Source organism: Nannobrachium achirus (genome assembly GCF_963921795.1).
Source record: "Nannobrachium achirus genome assembly, chromosome: 9".
NCBI classification, from domain to species: Eukaryota; Metazoa; Chordata; class Actinopteri; order Myctophiformes; family Myctophidae; genus Nannobrachium; species Nannobrachium achirus.
Genome location: NC_137818.1, coordinates 41769334 through 41783847, shown reverse-complemented (window position 1 = coordinate 41783847; position 14514 = coordinate 41769334). Strand labels below are relative to the sequence as shown.

Sequence of the window (14514 nt, the reverse complement as noted above, 5' to 3'; positions counted from 1 at the left end):
ACAAAGAAAAAAAAAATCCTCTCAGCCTGTGGTCTATAAGCTCTTTCGCTACAGAGCTACATTCATTGTTGACATTCTTTCCCAAGCCCACGTCCTTGGCTGGCCCTCCTTATAGGCCCCGCCCCCTTCCTGGAAGTGATACAGTGGTAGCAGAGTGGGCCGGGCCAGCCAGCCAGACAACCATAACAGCATGCACTTCACTCTCCAGCCACAAGGGGGCACTATGTCTTGGGCTTTGGAAATCACATGCATGTGCCTATGGGTGAACGCTCAGACAGGGAAACCTACATAGACCTACTGATTATGCTTGGTGTTAAGATGCTCGTTCCATTTTATGCTTGAACTGTTAAAACAAGGCTCATTTCACTTCATTTAAGCTTAGTAAATGGAATTCACGTGATCTAATCTAATAGTTCTAATAGTGTGAGATGAAGCATTAACATATGTATAGGCTCAGTTAATCTGATCATTTGCTGTGATTAGACGAGCGATTGTGTGACATCATGGCTGACTAAATCAGATTTTGTCTCAAACAGCCTGAGTCACATATCATTCCTGGGTTTTAGTGGGAAGACAGTCCGGCCATTTATAGAGAGGGGCTGTTACTGGAAATGATGTGTAGAGGACAGAAGAGAATGCAGCGGGAGCATCGCAGAGGGGGCTGTTTTATAAAAAGAGAGAGATCAATCATCACAAGTAAACCCTGAAACATACGCCAGTGGTTCTCAACCTGTGGGTCGGGACCCCCAGGGGGGTCCCCAAATTATTTTGGGGGGTCCTCAGATGATTAACTTAATGTGCAACGTTGTTTTCTTTACTCAACAGTAAACAAACCAACACAAAGTTTAAGCCTATAGAGGGTATCTGCACATTTCTAAAGTGACAATTTGTCAAATATTAGAGGCAGAAATTGTGAAAATAGCCGATCCACATGCTCACAACGCCTCGCAAAGAAACCGTCTTATACAAAATGTAATGACTCAACTCGCGTTCGTTATGGTGGGGGGTCCCCAGTTAAAATATGATTATTTTGGGTGTCGTGGCCTGAAAAGGTTGAGAACCACTGCTCTAAGCATGTACGCATTTACCCAAGCTTCGCAAGATCCATTTCACGTGTTGTCGCGTACTGTAAAGTGTCATCACCTTAAAAATATATCACGCCACAAACATGACATGCTACACTTAATGTACAGTCGCAGGCAACAACAGAGTGAAGCTGTGTTCTAGGATTTGTGCTCTCTTCTGCTCTAGCTTTCATAACATAACAGACTATAGTTTCAAATGTAACTATTATCTCCAACAGTGCATGCATATGATTGCACATTGAGGATGTTCACCAGGGACATTCACCAAGTATGAATAAGTCTGGAAGGCATACTGAATGAATTAGAAATGAGAGTGTGAGAGTAAAGAGAGGAACCAAGGCACAGCCAAACATCAGGAGGGAAACCGATACACAAGGAGGTATCTGGCCATACAGAAAGAATGCGAGAGAGCTGAGGGGGGGACGGGGGAGAGGGAGAGAGAGAGGGAGGCATATGGGAAACATTGCTGAGGCATTCCATGCATTGGTGTTTGATTACAAATGCACGCTTCATCGCCTCCCACGCTGCGCGTCCCTTGATGACCAACAAGTGACATCACTGCTGGTATCCATCTAGTAGTGCTTTAACTTGACACAGGGTCAACATGAACAATGAAAACGGGGCCACAACTGTGTGGGGGGGAATCTGGCAAAAAAAACAGACAATAGTTCTGACACCCTGCACCGGATGTATGATATCAGATGTCTATGTACGAGCGAGTGTGCAGGCACTTAAGCTGAGCCTGGAGTTCGCGGAAGCAAAAACTTGGCGGTCGCAGCGGTGGGTTCTGAGAATAAGGGGGCGTGAGCGCCGTGGCCGAGGGGAGATAAGGGAGGAGACTGCGTCACGATGATGAGACAACCCACCCCATGCTGGACAACTCCTGGCCTTCGGAACTGAGATGTTACACCTCATTTATAATTAGTTGTTTTCCGGAGTCGCACACCTAATATAGAAGATCTATAGGCTCAAAGGTGACATGTTGTGAGCTTCTAGTTCTGCTATTCTCATGCAAGACATGATGGGCAAAGAAGTATAAACGAGGCTTTAGGGTCAGGCACTTTATGCAGACCCCAACTTTAACCAAAGTGTCATGTGCAGAGGGATGCGTGTTGTGATTTACGTAATCCTCTGTTGTGGTCCTAAGAGCTTTCGTCTACCGGTGACTACTTAGAACAAGTTACAGTACATGACCAGAAGATGTGAGTCACAACAGATAAAGAAGCAGGGTGGAATACGAAGTAGAGGCAAGACAACATGATATTGTACAAGGCAGATGGATTTTACTTCAACAGTTGCATCCCATATACTGTACTTGAGCATGCAGTGTCCCGATAAAAGTAGTTCTCATGGTGACACAAACATATCGATAAAGCAGCGTCCACGGCATCACAAACATATGTCTAAATGTGAGCAGACCAAATGTATCCATCGGCTGAGATTATCCTTGAAGTCTGCATATGTTTTTTGTTCCCTTGAGAAGGATGTTGATAGTTTTAGCGTCCTCTAGGGGACGCTGCATTACTTGAATGCTCTGCCTCCCAGTAGCAGCCCTGTCCATTGATGGCTGACCTCTGGCAAACAGTCAAACACACAAACAGGTTCTGTTTTTTTTCCTGCCCACCGTCCTTTGTTAAATATTTGACAGAAGGCTAGGCGGCAGGCACGAGCACTGGTGCGTTCCAGAGCATGACGGGGACGTAAGGAATGCAAATATGTAACTATGAGCAACCGCAGAATCTATGAGTTAGGGAGAAGTGTGATTCACTCTCATTCCTACCATTCACTTGGGTGTGCTACTGGATGTTTCAAGAGAACTGATGTTCCTCTTGGTTCTGAACTCAATTTGACTTCTTGCAGGCCTGAGTGACCCATAAGCAATTCTGACAGGCATTTTAAAGCTTATGTAAAACAAAAAGTAAATGTAAAAACATAAAGAAATAGCTGTATTTCGTATTATCATATTATTGATATGATGATATAATTATGATAATAATAATTAGTATAAGTACCAGTAAGACGCCCTAAGGGCGCATGAGCACATGGGCGTGTGGGCACATGGGCGCATGCATGCATCCGCCTGGGTGACAGCAGACTGCTGGTAGAGCTGCCACGATAATGACATTTTACATGACGATTAATTGTCACTCAAATAATTGCGATTAACGATTTAATTGTGTTTCTGTCGTTGACGATTACATTTCTGTTTGGCTTTTAGGCTTTCAAGTTGCACGCGGCAGATACCCTAAATATACAAATAAATAACTGACATATTTGACAACTTTATACTCTAAAAAGAACATTGATAGTGGAAATAGACGATCTACAAGCTCAACATGGAAAGTGGAAACGATTATGACGATTAAGGCAAAATAATAGAAATAATGTCAAATAATTGCGATTAGCTGATTATTTAATGATTGTTATAGTGCTGGGCGAGCGCTGGCGCTTTGGCATGGGATCAACTTTCATCATTGTGATGTCAGAAGAGCATGAGTTGAGACAGACAGACAGACAGACAGACAGACAGACGGATAGACAGACAGACATGAGCTGGAGTTTTTCATACTAAATAATACTAAATACTAATAATTGCCTGGTCGCAATTATTGTTATATTGGCATACGCCTTTGCGTAAATATTTTGTTGTGACATCCGCTTGTTGTTTGCGAAACATGCCAGGGCAATGCACCTCAACAGTCAACAGTGAGTCAAATCCTACTACAGGTTTCACTGGAAAGTGATCAATGGAAGTGTGTCAAGACATAACCTCACCAGTCGCCACTGCCCTACACAGACAGGTTATACAGCCCTAATGACTAATGAGCACTGCCTTCAGCGTTGTTTCACGGATTGGTCAGTCTCAAATATTGAACATAGTATCAAAATGTATGAGGAACAAACATATCAGGAAAATAAATCATAGCAGTTGCTACATACTGTATATTCAACTTTGCCTTGTAATGCAGCCTGACTGTGTGTAATGTCATTCTGAGGCTTTTGCAACAACGGTAAAGCCAGAGTTACGCAAAGATCCATCCTTTTCACCCAATATTGACAGTCTGACCCACAGACCATTGCTCCCAGTGAGAACTCCCAAAGCAACGTGAGGAATGTGGGTGTAGAGAATAGAGAATGGCACTTGGTGATGATGACTGATGCCTGTTAACCAGACATGTCAAGGCATATCTCCAAACAGTGGGTAGCTAATGAGGCCTGAAACTACAATTAATGATTATTTATAAAAGATACAGCACAAGCGGTTTCCTTTCAATCTAGCTGAGCAGTTATGCTCATATCCATGGCCTCATTCAGATTCACTTGGCAACATCAGAACTGTGCCACCAAGTTCAGAAGTAAGGAAAGCAGTCTTATTTTCTAAACTTCATGGTTGATTAAGGCTACAGGTGTGCCAACGAATACCAGTCACTTTGCCAAAAATCCAACTCGCCAAATCAACTTGCTAGGACACCTCGCCAATGAGCAGGGTTGTCAACATTGGACTGTCAGCCCAGGAGAATCCAGGAGATTTATTTTTTAGGGGGTACACAGAACTCCCCAACAGGTGGTCCTCCCCCCCAAACTTCTTAACAGATAAATATTTTCCTGTGTTCTGTAGAATTTTGTGCATGTTTGATACTTTTATCATGCTTGCTTTACTAGCATGGGTACAATTTCAGCCTTAAAATGCCAAATGTAGGTGTACAAATTCCAGCCACTGTGCTTCCTGTACACATCTGGAAAAATAAATATCTAGAATTAGTTTACGTATATAGCAGTGATGCTACTAGCCCTGCATCCTGCGTCCCTGATGCATACTTTTAAATAGAGGACCCATTAAACTAAGCATCACTGCATCCCCAGGATGCACACACAACTCTATCCTTCCTGCTATCAGTCATTTTACTGCACCAGCTGAGTCTCCACATCTGTGCGTTCTGGCATTATTGATTGATTGAGATTGTCTTGTAAATCCATGCTTCTGTCCTTTATTAACTACATACTAGTAGCTATTTGCAACTATTGTTTAAATTAAAAGACCTTTTTGATGTTTTCACCGTTGATACATAATGCGTGTGTCGTCGCGGGACCCATCAAATAATTCTGGGACCCATTTGAATGACCACCTGTGGGTCCCGGGACCCATTACATTGAAAACCTAGTGACATCACAGATATAGCCATGGTACTACCTACCAAAGTAACACATCACACATTGGAAACAGGTGTGGCTGTTAATAATTAAAATGTACCATTGTATGATATATAACAATCCTCACACAAGCATGTGCACACACACACACACACACGCACGCACACGCACACGCACACACACACACACACACACACACACACACACACACACACACACACACACACACACACACACACACACACACACACACCCTTCTGGCCATCTTCACGTCAACCTCTGCAATCTGTCACTGTAGCAATAAAGAGCTTTACTACTTTTAACGTAAAGAAAGCTTATCAATCTGTGATGTTCTCACGCTACATGTTAGGACTTATGAGCACCTGCCCAAACCTGCCTCTATCTCTCTCTCTCACACACACACACACACGCACACACACACACGCGCGCCAACCGTTATTGCAACTCGGTTGCACCTTGCATAAAAGCAGCTGCCTAGTGCAGGGAATCCCAATAAAGCAGTGCTCATGGTGATACAAACATATGGATAAAGCAGCGTCCACGGCATCACAAACATATCTACCGGTATATACTTATGCAGATAAGAGTAAATGCCTACAGATACTGGGATTGCAGGTGAAACCTTCGATATCGGTACATTGAGCCCTGCTAAGAATTAAAATACAGAAATATTACGATAAGGAAAGAATACATGTAGCTTATTTAAACGACAATGTTGAGAAATCCTTGTTCTTAATGTTACTCCAGATGTGATGTGAATTCAACAAGGAACTCAAAGTTGACCTGGGACATTAAATGGTCCCCAATGAATTGTGTATGGCCTGAGACCGTGGGCACAATGTGTGCAATGTCTAGATGTGAGCAGAGCAGCTGTGGCTTTCCATCAACAAGTTAGCACACCTGTGGTCTTATCAACCTAACCTTTCCTTGCCAAGAACCCCTAAATAGCTGTAGCCTCTACACAGTGTGAACGTCTGTTTTTGAAAATGTTGAGGTTTGATTATTATTCCATTTCTTAATCTTTCAAAGATTTGTCCCCTCCGTCGGACAGGTGTGAAACGAAAAATACTTATGAAGACCAGAAAGTCAAAATGCAAGTCAAAATGCATTTATTTCTGTTTGACTGCTGCAGCAGCACATTAATGCCAATAAATGTTTTCGGGAGTGCAGAGGTTTCCTTTGATGTTCAGGTGTGAAACTGGCCAACTCCCTTCCATGATAACATTAATGCAGTGTACTTCCCGTTCCCTGCAGATCCACAATGCATACAAATTCCAACTCTCACAGTTTGTCTCTCTGTCAGTTTAACCCTAACCCAGAGTTAGATCAACAACTTTTCTCTGTGTGGTTTTCAATGCAGCTCATTAACAGCTCCTCTACTCTTCTTTTCCCTTGTGGGGTTAACCGGTACGTCCCCTGTGGGAGCACGTGTTATCTCAAAAGGTAGACAGGGGGCTCAATCTCCCTCCTCCAGTCCCACCAGGCAGGTAAACCCTGTCTTTATCTTCCTCCAGGCTCGCCCACCTCCCCTGGTGCTCCCTCTCCTCCCTTCAATCTTTCACACGGTCGTGCCTTTTTGTCTTTATCTTACCGTTTCTCGGTTCCTCCCCGAGGGGGATATCTGGTGCTAGGCAGGCAGCACACTGGGGCTGGGGTTTCTTTTTTAACGTTGTCTTCTCCTAGTTAGGAAAAGAATCCAATGAAGACGAGGATTAGCTCATGAAAGAAAAGGCTGGGATATGGGGAGTTGGGGGGGGGGCAGACGGGAGAGGCACACTAGAGGAGATTCCACACTGCGTTGCCACGGTTACCAGTGAGCAGCTGATCAGTGTGTGTGTGTGTGTGTGCGCACGCTCGCGACTCCATCCACCTATTTTTGTCTGCATGTGTGTTTGTGTGCCTTTTTGTCTGTTCCGTTCTCTCCGCAGCTTAATGCCCATTTACTGGATGCAGAGGAAGGCGGTATTGTGCTAACGATCATTAGCAATAGCTTCTCATACATCAGCTTTTGTCATAACAGGGTTGCTACAGTGTTGCACCATCATAACCTGCAACAGTCAACTCTCCCCGGTGGCGAAAGCCCTGACTGAAGAGCAGAGAGTACTACGCATCGATTAACTGCATGTGTCCTCGTCCCTGTCAGGGACGGTGAGTCTGAGGACAAATTGAAACTCGATACTTAAGGGACGTTGCAAAAAAACAAACAAAATGAAATGTCAATTGCCATGCCTATGTGCAATTGCGCAAAAGTTGCACACGGCAAAGATTTAACCAAAAGCTGACAGGGTTCACATAGCCTTTTGGCCAGCTCGTCAAGAACACCAAATTTCAACACCCAGTCACAATCTATATGCACATGAACGCAGCTCTCAATGGTATGGGTGCTTTGGAATTGATAAAGTCTCTTTGTGTCTGAATGTAGGCTGCATTATCTGATCCAGACAGGTTCCTTTCCACAGACACGGACCACTATCTGGCACCCTGCAGGACACAAGGTAATCCACCGGGACATACGCGTCGCGTATCATAGCGGCCCGGAAAGTGGTTGCCAGATACTGAGGTGCCCAGAAGTGAAGAAACAATGCTATGGCAATGAGGGGGAGAGGGGGGAGAGCTCCATTCAGATGTTGAGGAGTACAGAGTGTTCAGCATAGCCACCCAGCAAGTGGCAGCCCGGACAGAAGGCTGGCAATGGCCTGCTTTGGAAAAACATACACTCACTCACTCTCTGTGTGTGTGTCTGTGTGTGTGTGTGTGTGTGTGTGTGTGTGTGTGTGTGTGTGTGTGTGCTCACACTCTCCCTCTAAGCACAAACAGGCTGACAAAAACAAGTTAAATCCATCCGCCCTGAACCAGAAGGGAACAAACCTACAAACTGGTAATGTGGAAAGTTACTACACATGTACAGTAGGCAGTCTATTCTAGAAGGGGGGGGGGGGGTTATCCTGGTAGAGAAAAGGCAGCATTTTTTGGCGATGATGCTTTTGGGTTATCTGAGAACAGAACAAAGATGTGAAAAAAGGATAGGCACCCCCACCACACACACACATAGTCAGCCTTGTATACTGGGTATGTTGTGCTATGTTATGAAGGTCCCAGGCCTGCGGGTCTGTCGGCGTGTGTGTGTGTGTGTGTGTGTGTGTGTGTGTGTGTGTGTGTGTGTGTGTGTGTGTGTTTGTGTGTGTGTGTGTGTGTGTGTGTGTGTGTGTGTGTGTGTGTGTGTGAGACAGAGCTTCTGTGTGCTGAGTCACTCTCAGCGAGGCTACACAACGGCCCTGCCCTTGCAGAACTCCGGGGGCTGTTACTATGGCGATCAGCAGAGAGAGAGAGAGAGAGAGGGGTTACATTGAGGCACTGCTGGTGAAATAAAAATGAAACCTACGGAAGGGGTGACTGGTTTCTGGTCATTTACCATTCCTCTTCTAGAGCCCTCCTATCCGGCGGGCCATGAGTAACGGCCTGGCGATGACGCCAGCCATGCCGGAGATCAGGATGTGAAGGCTAAATAATAGACCGCTACACATTCAAGCACTCCAGATGGTGACATCAGAGTGGGTGAAAACAGATTGAAAAATGAGGAGGGAACATTTCAGTACAATGAAGAAAGGAGTGAGGAAGCGGACTCATTCCACTGGCCTCGTTTAAGACCCTCCCAGCAATATCATGGCGCTGCGATACTGAGCGTAATATGGGTATGGTCTGGGCCATATAGACAAAATAAAATGGGCCCATATCAATAATTGCCCAGCCCTACCAATAACCATCGACAAGGACCAAATTGAGGACTTAAACCATACAGTATATCGTCGTTGTCGGGTGAAAACCTTGTATGTCCAAAACCATTCTTTTTGTATTTATCATTTAAAAAAAGATTTAAACTAGTGAAAACAGCCAATCTACAAGCACACAAGCACACAACGTGTGCTTGTAGATCAGCTGTTTTCACTACTTTTGTGCGATGGCCTTGTATGGTGAAGCAGGGCTTTGATTTGCGAAGAGATTTACAAATTTGAAACTTGGAGATACGAGGTTTCTGCCCGACAGTGACGATATACTGTACTCTGTTGTACGTCAAATGGCAAAAATAGACAATCTACAAGCTCATGTTGCGACGCATTGTTGCTTGTAGATATTTCCGCAGAATGTTCGCCTAGACACATTCCAAGAATAGAGATTACTAATATGGTTAAAGACAAAAATGAGCTAAGACCTAATTTGAACCGAACATGACTTCAAAAGAGTCCCACTGTCCTTGCTGACTCATAATTTCTGAGATTCATAGAAAGAGGCCAACAGGTTCTGTCATCTAATGTCGCAACACTTCCTGTTCATTACAGCACCAAGGTACAGTCACACTCACTCACTCACGCACCACAAGGTGTTTCTGGAGAAAGAAACATGGAGCACACGTCAGCCTGTGGTGTTTGTTTGTTGAGTAAACTCTGATGAGGACATCAAAGAGACCTCTTATCGTCCGTCCGTCAGTCCATCAGGCAGGTAGGGTCGACATTAGGCTGATGACGCATCACAGTGACGAGGCCTACCGGCTGCTTTTCACGTGAACTTCAGTCCTTCAAGCGGCGTGTCCGCAATGCTCTGTCATCTCTGAGTTTGGAGTAAGTATGTAACCCAGTATGTGACCGTACGACCTCTGCCCTGCATCGTGTGACTAACGGCCCACGTCTGGATCATGGGATCACTGCGGCTGGCCTGTGATCAAAGAGAAGGCAGAGATAAAGCTTCAAGGTTGAAGAAGGAAAAAAATAAATAAAACAAGGCAACGCTTGAGGACAGCAGGCTCGACACCCTCTCCAAATAAATCAACGAGTGAATGACGAAACGTAAGAGAAAGAGATGGTTTGACGGGGCACATAGTTAAGTCATGGCTTGGGCCTGTGATAAAGTCCAGGCCTATGACCGTATTTGGTACAACTATGTCTTACTAATACCAAAACAGCCCCGATCATCATGACTGTACTGTAATTCATTACTATAAATACAACAGTCCATGTCATTATCTAGACCAGTATCATCATCTTCATCATGTGAATGGTGTCAAGGCCTAACGGTCAAGCTGACTACAAAGGAGAGGTCACAGCACAGTTTTGACAACCATAACAACAAGTGTCAACAGCCACATCAAACCCACGTTTCTTTCTATTCAAGTGTCCTTGAGCTAAAAATAAAACCTGTTCCTTCCTCCAACATACTGGATGGATGGATGATGCATGCATACATACACGTAACGTATAATATAATAGTATATACTATAATATATATATATATATATCAAGAAAAAGCTTTTTTCTCCATAAATGTAATGTTATCATCATTTATAGTTTCCACATTCAACCATATTTCAACAGATGGAAAACTAAAAATACATGATAAGATTTCTTTATCGACTGTTTCCAAAGCAAATATTGTCATTTTTGCTTTTGACTGTTACACAATAAACATTTTCTGCCAGAACCTGGCTATGGTTTTCTCTTGCGGTTTTCTGATCTAAATGTGGTCGGGTAAAGGGGGTACTTGGATTCAGAAATCAGGGAAGGGCCGGGGGTACAGATGCCAAAAACGTTCGAGAACCCTATGGGACTTAACAAAGAGACTACTGTTCAGCTTCAAAATCCCCCCAAGCCAACTCTCTCAGTTCTAAAGTTGACTACTTCCAGGTCTTCTTCACTCGTCACTTCAGGCACTAAACACATATTTATTCACCACCTGGTGATAACATTACAGGGGTCTAGTGGTAGGCATTCTGGAGTGAGGGCATCAGGCTCAGTGCCAATGCCCCATATGGCTCAAGGCTGAGAGGGGCCAGGGCGCAGAGCCCAGTACCACGGACAGAGGCTAACCCAGGCACAACCCAGGCCTTCTCTGTGCCCTTCAACCTGCCTGTGAAAACTTAAAAACTACAATCAATTTAGCTGATGAATGAGTGCGGGATGAGAATAACCTTTGATGACCAAGTAGGTTAAGAAGTGAAAAAAAAAGGGTTACTGTGATACTGTAATTTATAACACATTGCCAGTCTTTTAATTACACATTCTAACAAAGTACCTCCACATTTTAATGTATTTACTTACTGTGATGATTCTGAATAACACTAGTTTAAGAGAGATGGGATGGGAGATGATTCTTTATCAAAGGGACTTTTCCACATCAACACATTGCCCAGCCCTAATCCGGGCCCCAGTACAGAACACTCTGTTCTGCCGTAACAGAGGTTGCATTAACTGAATCTGGCCAGGCTAATGGAGCTAACCATCGCCCTGGAATGTACACAGCAAAATCCAGAGTGTTTAGTTCGTATCTCTGAAAGTCTAACAACAGCACCATGAGGATAAATTAACACTCCAGCAGTTTAAAGTGTTTAAAATACTAAACCACATACCTGCTTTAATCCTTCAACCATTAAACTACAGTACTGCCTGTTTTTGACTTAATCGTTGAGCTACGGTATGTGGGGTTAAGTTCCAAAGTGTGGTGTAAACTGTAATAGGGGCTGTGCCAAAGAATGACAATGGAGACAACTTGGGAGAGGAACAAGGAAAATTAATCATTGAATTCCTCACAAAATCAATAAACAGGGACACTTCCTTGCGTTACGGTGCCAGCACCTATGGGTCTGTCTGTACAAACCTTGTCTCCTCCAGCTGGACCAGAGGGTCCTTGTGTGGGCATGTGTTCATTTAACTTAACGTGTGTGTGTGTGTGTGTGTGTGTGTGTGTGTGTGTGTGTGTGTGTGTGTGTGTGTGTGTGTGTGCGTGCGTGCGTGACGTGTGTGTGTGTTGAGCCGGAGGTGAGACTGTGAATTAAAGACGAGATTAATGAGTCAGGACATTGAGGCTCATATACTCCAATCTGTTCCCCGCCTCACTTTGGGGTCTCTCTCTCTCCCTCTGCACAAAACCCCATTCTGTCACCACGCACACCCCACTGAGACCTGCCAGGAGGGACGTGTGTGTGTGTGTGTGTGTGTGTGTGTGTGTGTGTGTGTGTGTGTGTGTGTGTGTGTGTGTGTGTGTGTGTGTGTGTGTGTGTGAGAGAGAGAGAGAGGGGGGAGAAAGGGGGGAGTTCAAGTTTGAAGGTGCAAATAGTGTAGAATCTAATCACACATTTTGGGGGGACATCTATTATGAATGAGTTATTATAAAGTCATTAGCGTAGACATTTTCCCTCCTTTTTTTTGTAATTTCCTGTGAGCGTGTAGTTTTTAATCAGAAGATATTAACCTGAAGGAACATTATTTTGGTAAGATATAATGAAGAGAGAGAGAGACAAAGAGAGAGAGACAAAGAGACAGCAACAGTCGGACAGGAAGGGTGAGACTGCGAGTCTGTGTTTGGGTGTCACCATCATCAATGGACTATAAACCCTCCACACACCAAAGGTCATCATTCAATCAACAGTACACCTGCCATCTGGCTGGACCCGGCCACAGGAAGGGAGGGAGAGGCCCACACAAAGAGAGAGAGAGAGAGAGAGAGAGAGAGAGAGAGAGAGAGAGAGAGAGAGAGAGAGAGAGAGAGAGAGAGAGAGGCAGGAATGGAGCTGGGATGTTCACAGACCTTAGAGACTTTTAGGCCCTAATGTACAACACCTCCAAATGATGACCAATTAACCTGTTCAAATGCCAGGGTGCAGGGGCGTCACAAGGGGGGGGGGGGGGGGGGGAGTGGGACTGAGTTACTAGGGCCCAAGGTGGAGGGGCCTGGAATTATTTTATACTTTAGCTATTGAAAAATAGCAGATCTACAAGCTCACAGCGCGGCACCGAGTGCTTGTAGATCTGCTATTTTTGAAAAGTTGTGAAAATGTGTGCAAATCTTTGAATATATGTATTTTTTTAAGCGAACACTTCTAACTCAAATTCTGCTTCTGGGGGGATCCCTGGAACTAAATATTTTGAGATGGGGATCCGTGGCCAAATATATATCATTTTGGGGGTCCTTAACATGAAAAAGTTTGAGCACCACTGACATAGAAAAATAGGTAAAAAAACCTTCAAAGACTTTTTCACAATTAAAAATAAATAAATAGCAGATCTACAAGCTTGCAGCGCAGCACTCGGTGCCACGTTGTGAGCTTGTATATCTGCTATTCTTCAATAGTTGAAGCACAAAATAACGCAGTGAATCCTTGTACCCAGGGCCCAGAATTTGGTGCGACACCCCTGCCAGGGTGTCTGCTGGTGGCTCAGCCAGTTAGTGCACTGGACCACATACTCCTTGCGAGTCACAAGGAACCAGAGTTCAAATGCAATCATGTCTTGCACGTTTCTCCTCTCTCTGCCCTAGGTTTCCTGTCTCTCTACATTCCCCATCTAAATTAAGCATAACACACACAGAAAATGAGAAAAAGAAAAGGGCCCATCGGCATAACATAATAAGTTTATACTTTTGGATGTGAGCGAGATAAACATGCTTTGCTAGCCATGTCCTAAAACCAGACTTCACACCCACATTATGTCTCGTAAATACTTAGGAAAGGCTGTTTAGGAAGGTCTAGGGCGGTTTCCTTCTTCGGCTATGCATTATTAAAAGTGTTAAATACTTATTTTCAAGCGCTGACGGTGAGTGGTGACTTAATTTGCTATTCCTGTGCCTTTTGGGTTGGAACCCAACGTACTCTGAAGTCGTGAGTTGAGCATGCCAGTTCCCTTGTCGTTTGCTAAAACCAGACTTATCAGGAGGGAGAAACAAAACTATCTAGCCTAGTCTTCATAATGAATGAGGGCAGGGCGTGAAGCAACTGTGGTTCGGCAGCGGAAGATATAAATGAGAGGAATTATGTAGGCATAAAAGTGGGCACAATGTACTCAGGCACTGGTTGGCTACCATGTGTGCACGTGCCCGAGATGGAGAGAGAATCAGCGGTAGAAATAAAGAGCAGACGAAGAGATGTGCACTGTAAAAGCCTTGGTATTAATGTATCCATGTGTAACTCTGAAAGCGTTACATTGGTTACATTTGTATGCTCTCAGAATTATAACACTGAGGGTTTTACAGTGTGGGCGCAGACGTATGGCAGCGGGGCTGACAGTCTGTGGACATCCCTGCCATCTTCTGTGGTATTTTTGGCTTATTCTTCCATCCTATCTGGGGGTATATACAGTATGACTGCCTTCCCACCGGTAGAAGTGTCACATTGTGCATCCGCTGTCATTTACAATAGGCCTACAATGTAAAGTTCTGAGTGTTAATTTAACTCTGAGTGTGCAAATATAACCACATTTGGTTACATTTGTAC

General features: G+C 44.3%; 1 protein-coding gene across 3 annotated transcripts in view; it reads right to left on the bottom strand.

Moving 5' to 3' along the window:
• The window catches only part of bcl2l1 (BCL2 like 1), a 39257-nt gene that overhangs the window by 3784 nt on the left and 20959 nt on the right, over positions 1-14514 (bottom strand). The window lies entirely within an intron of this gene.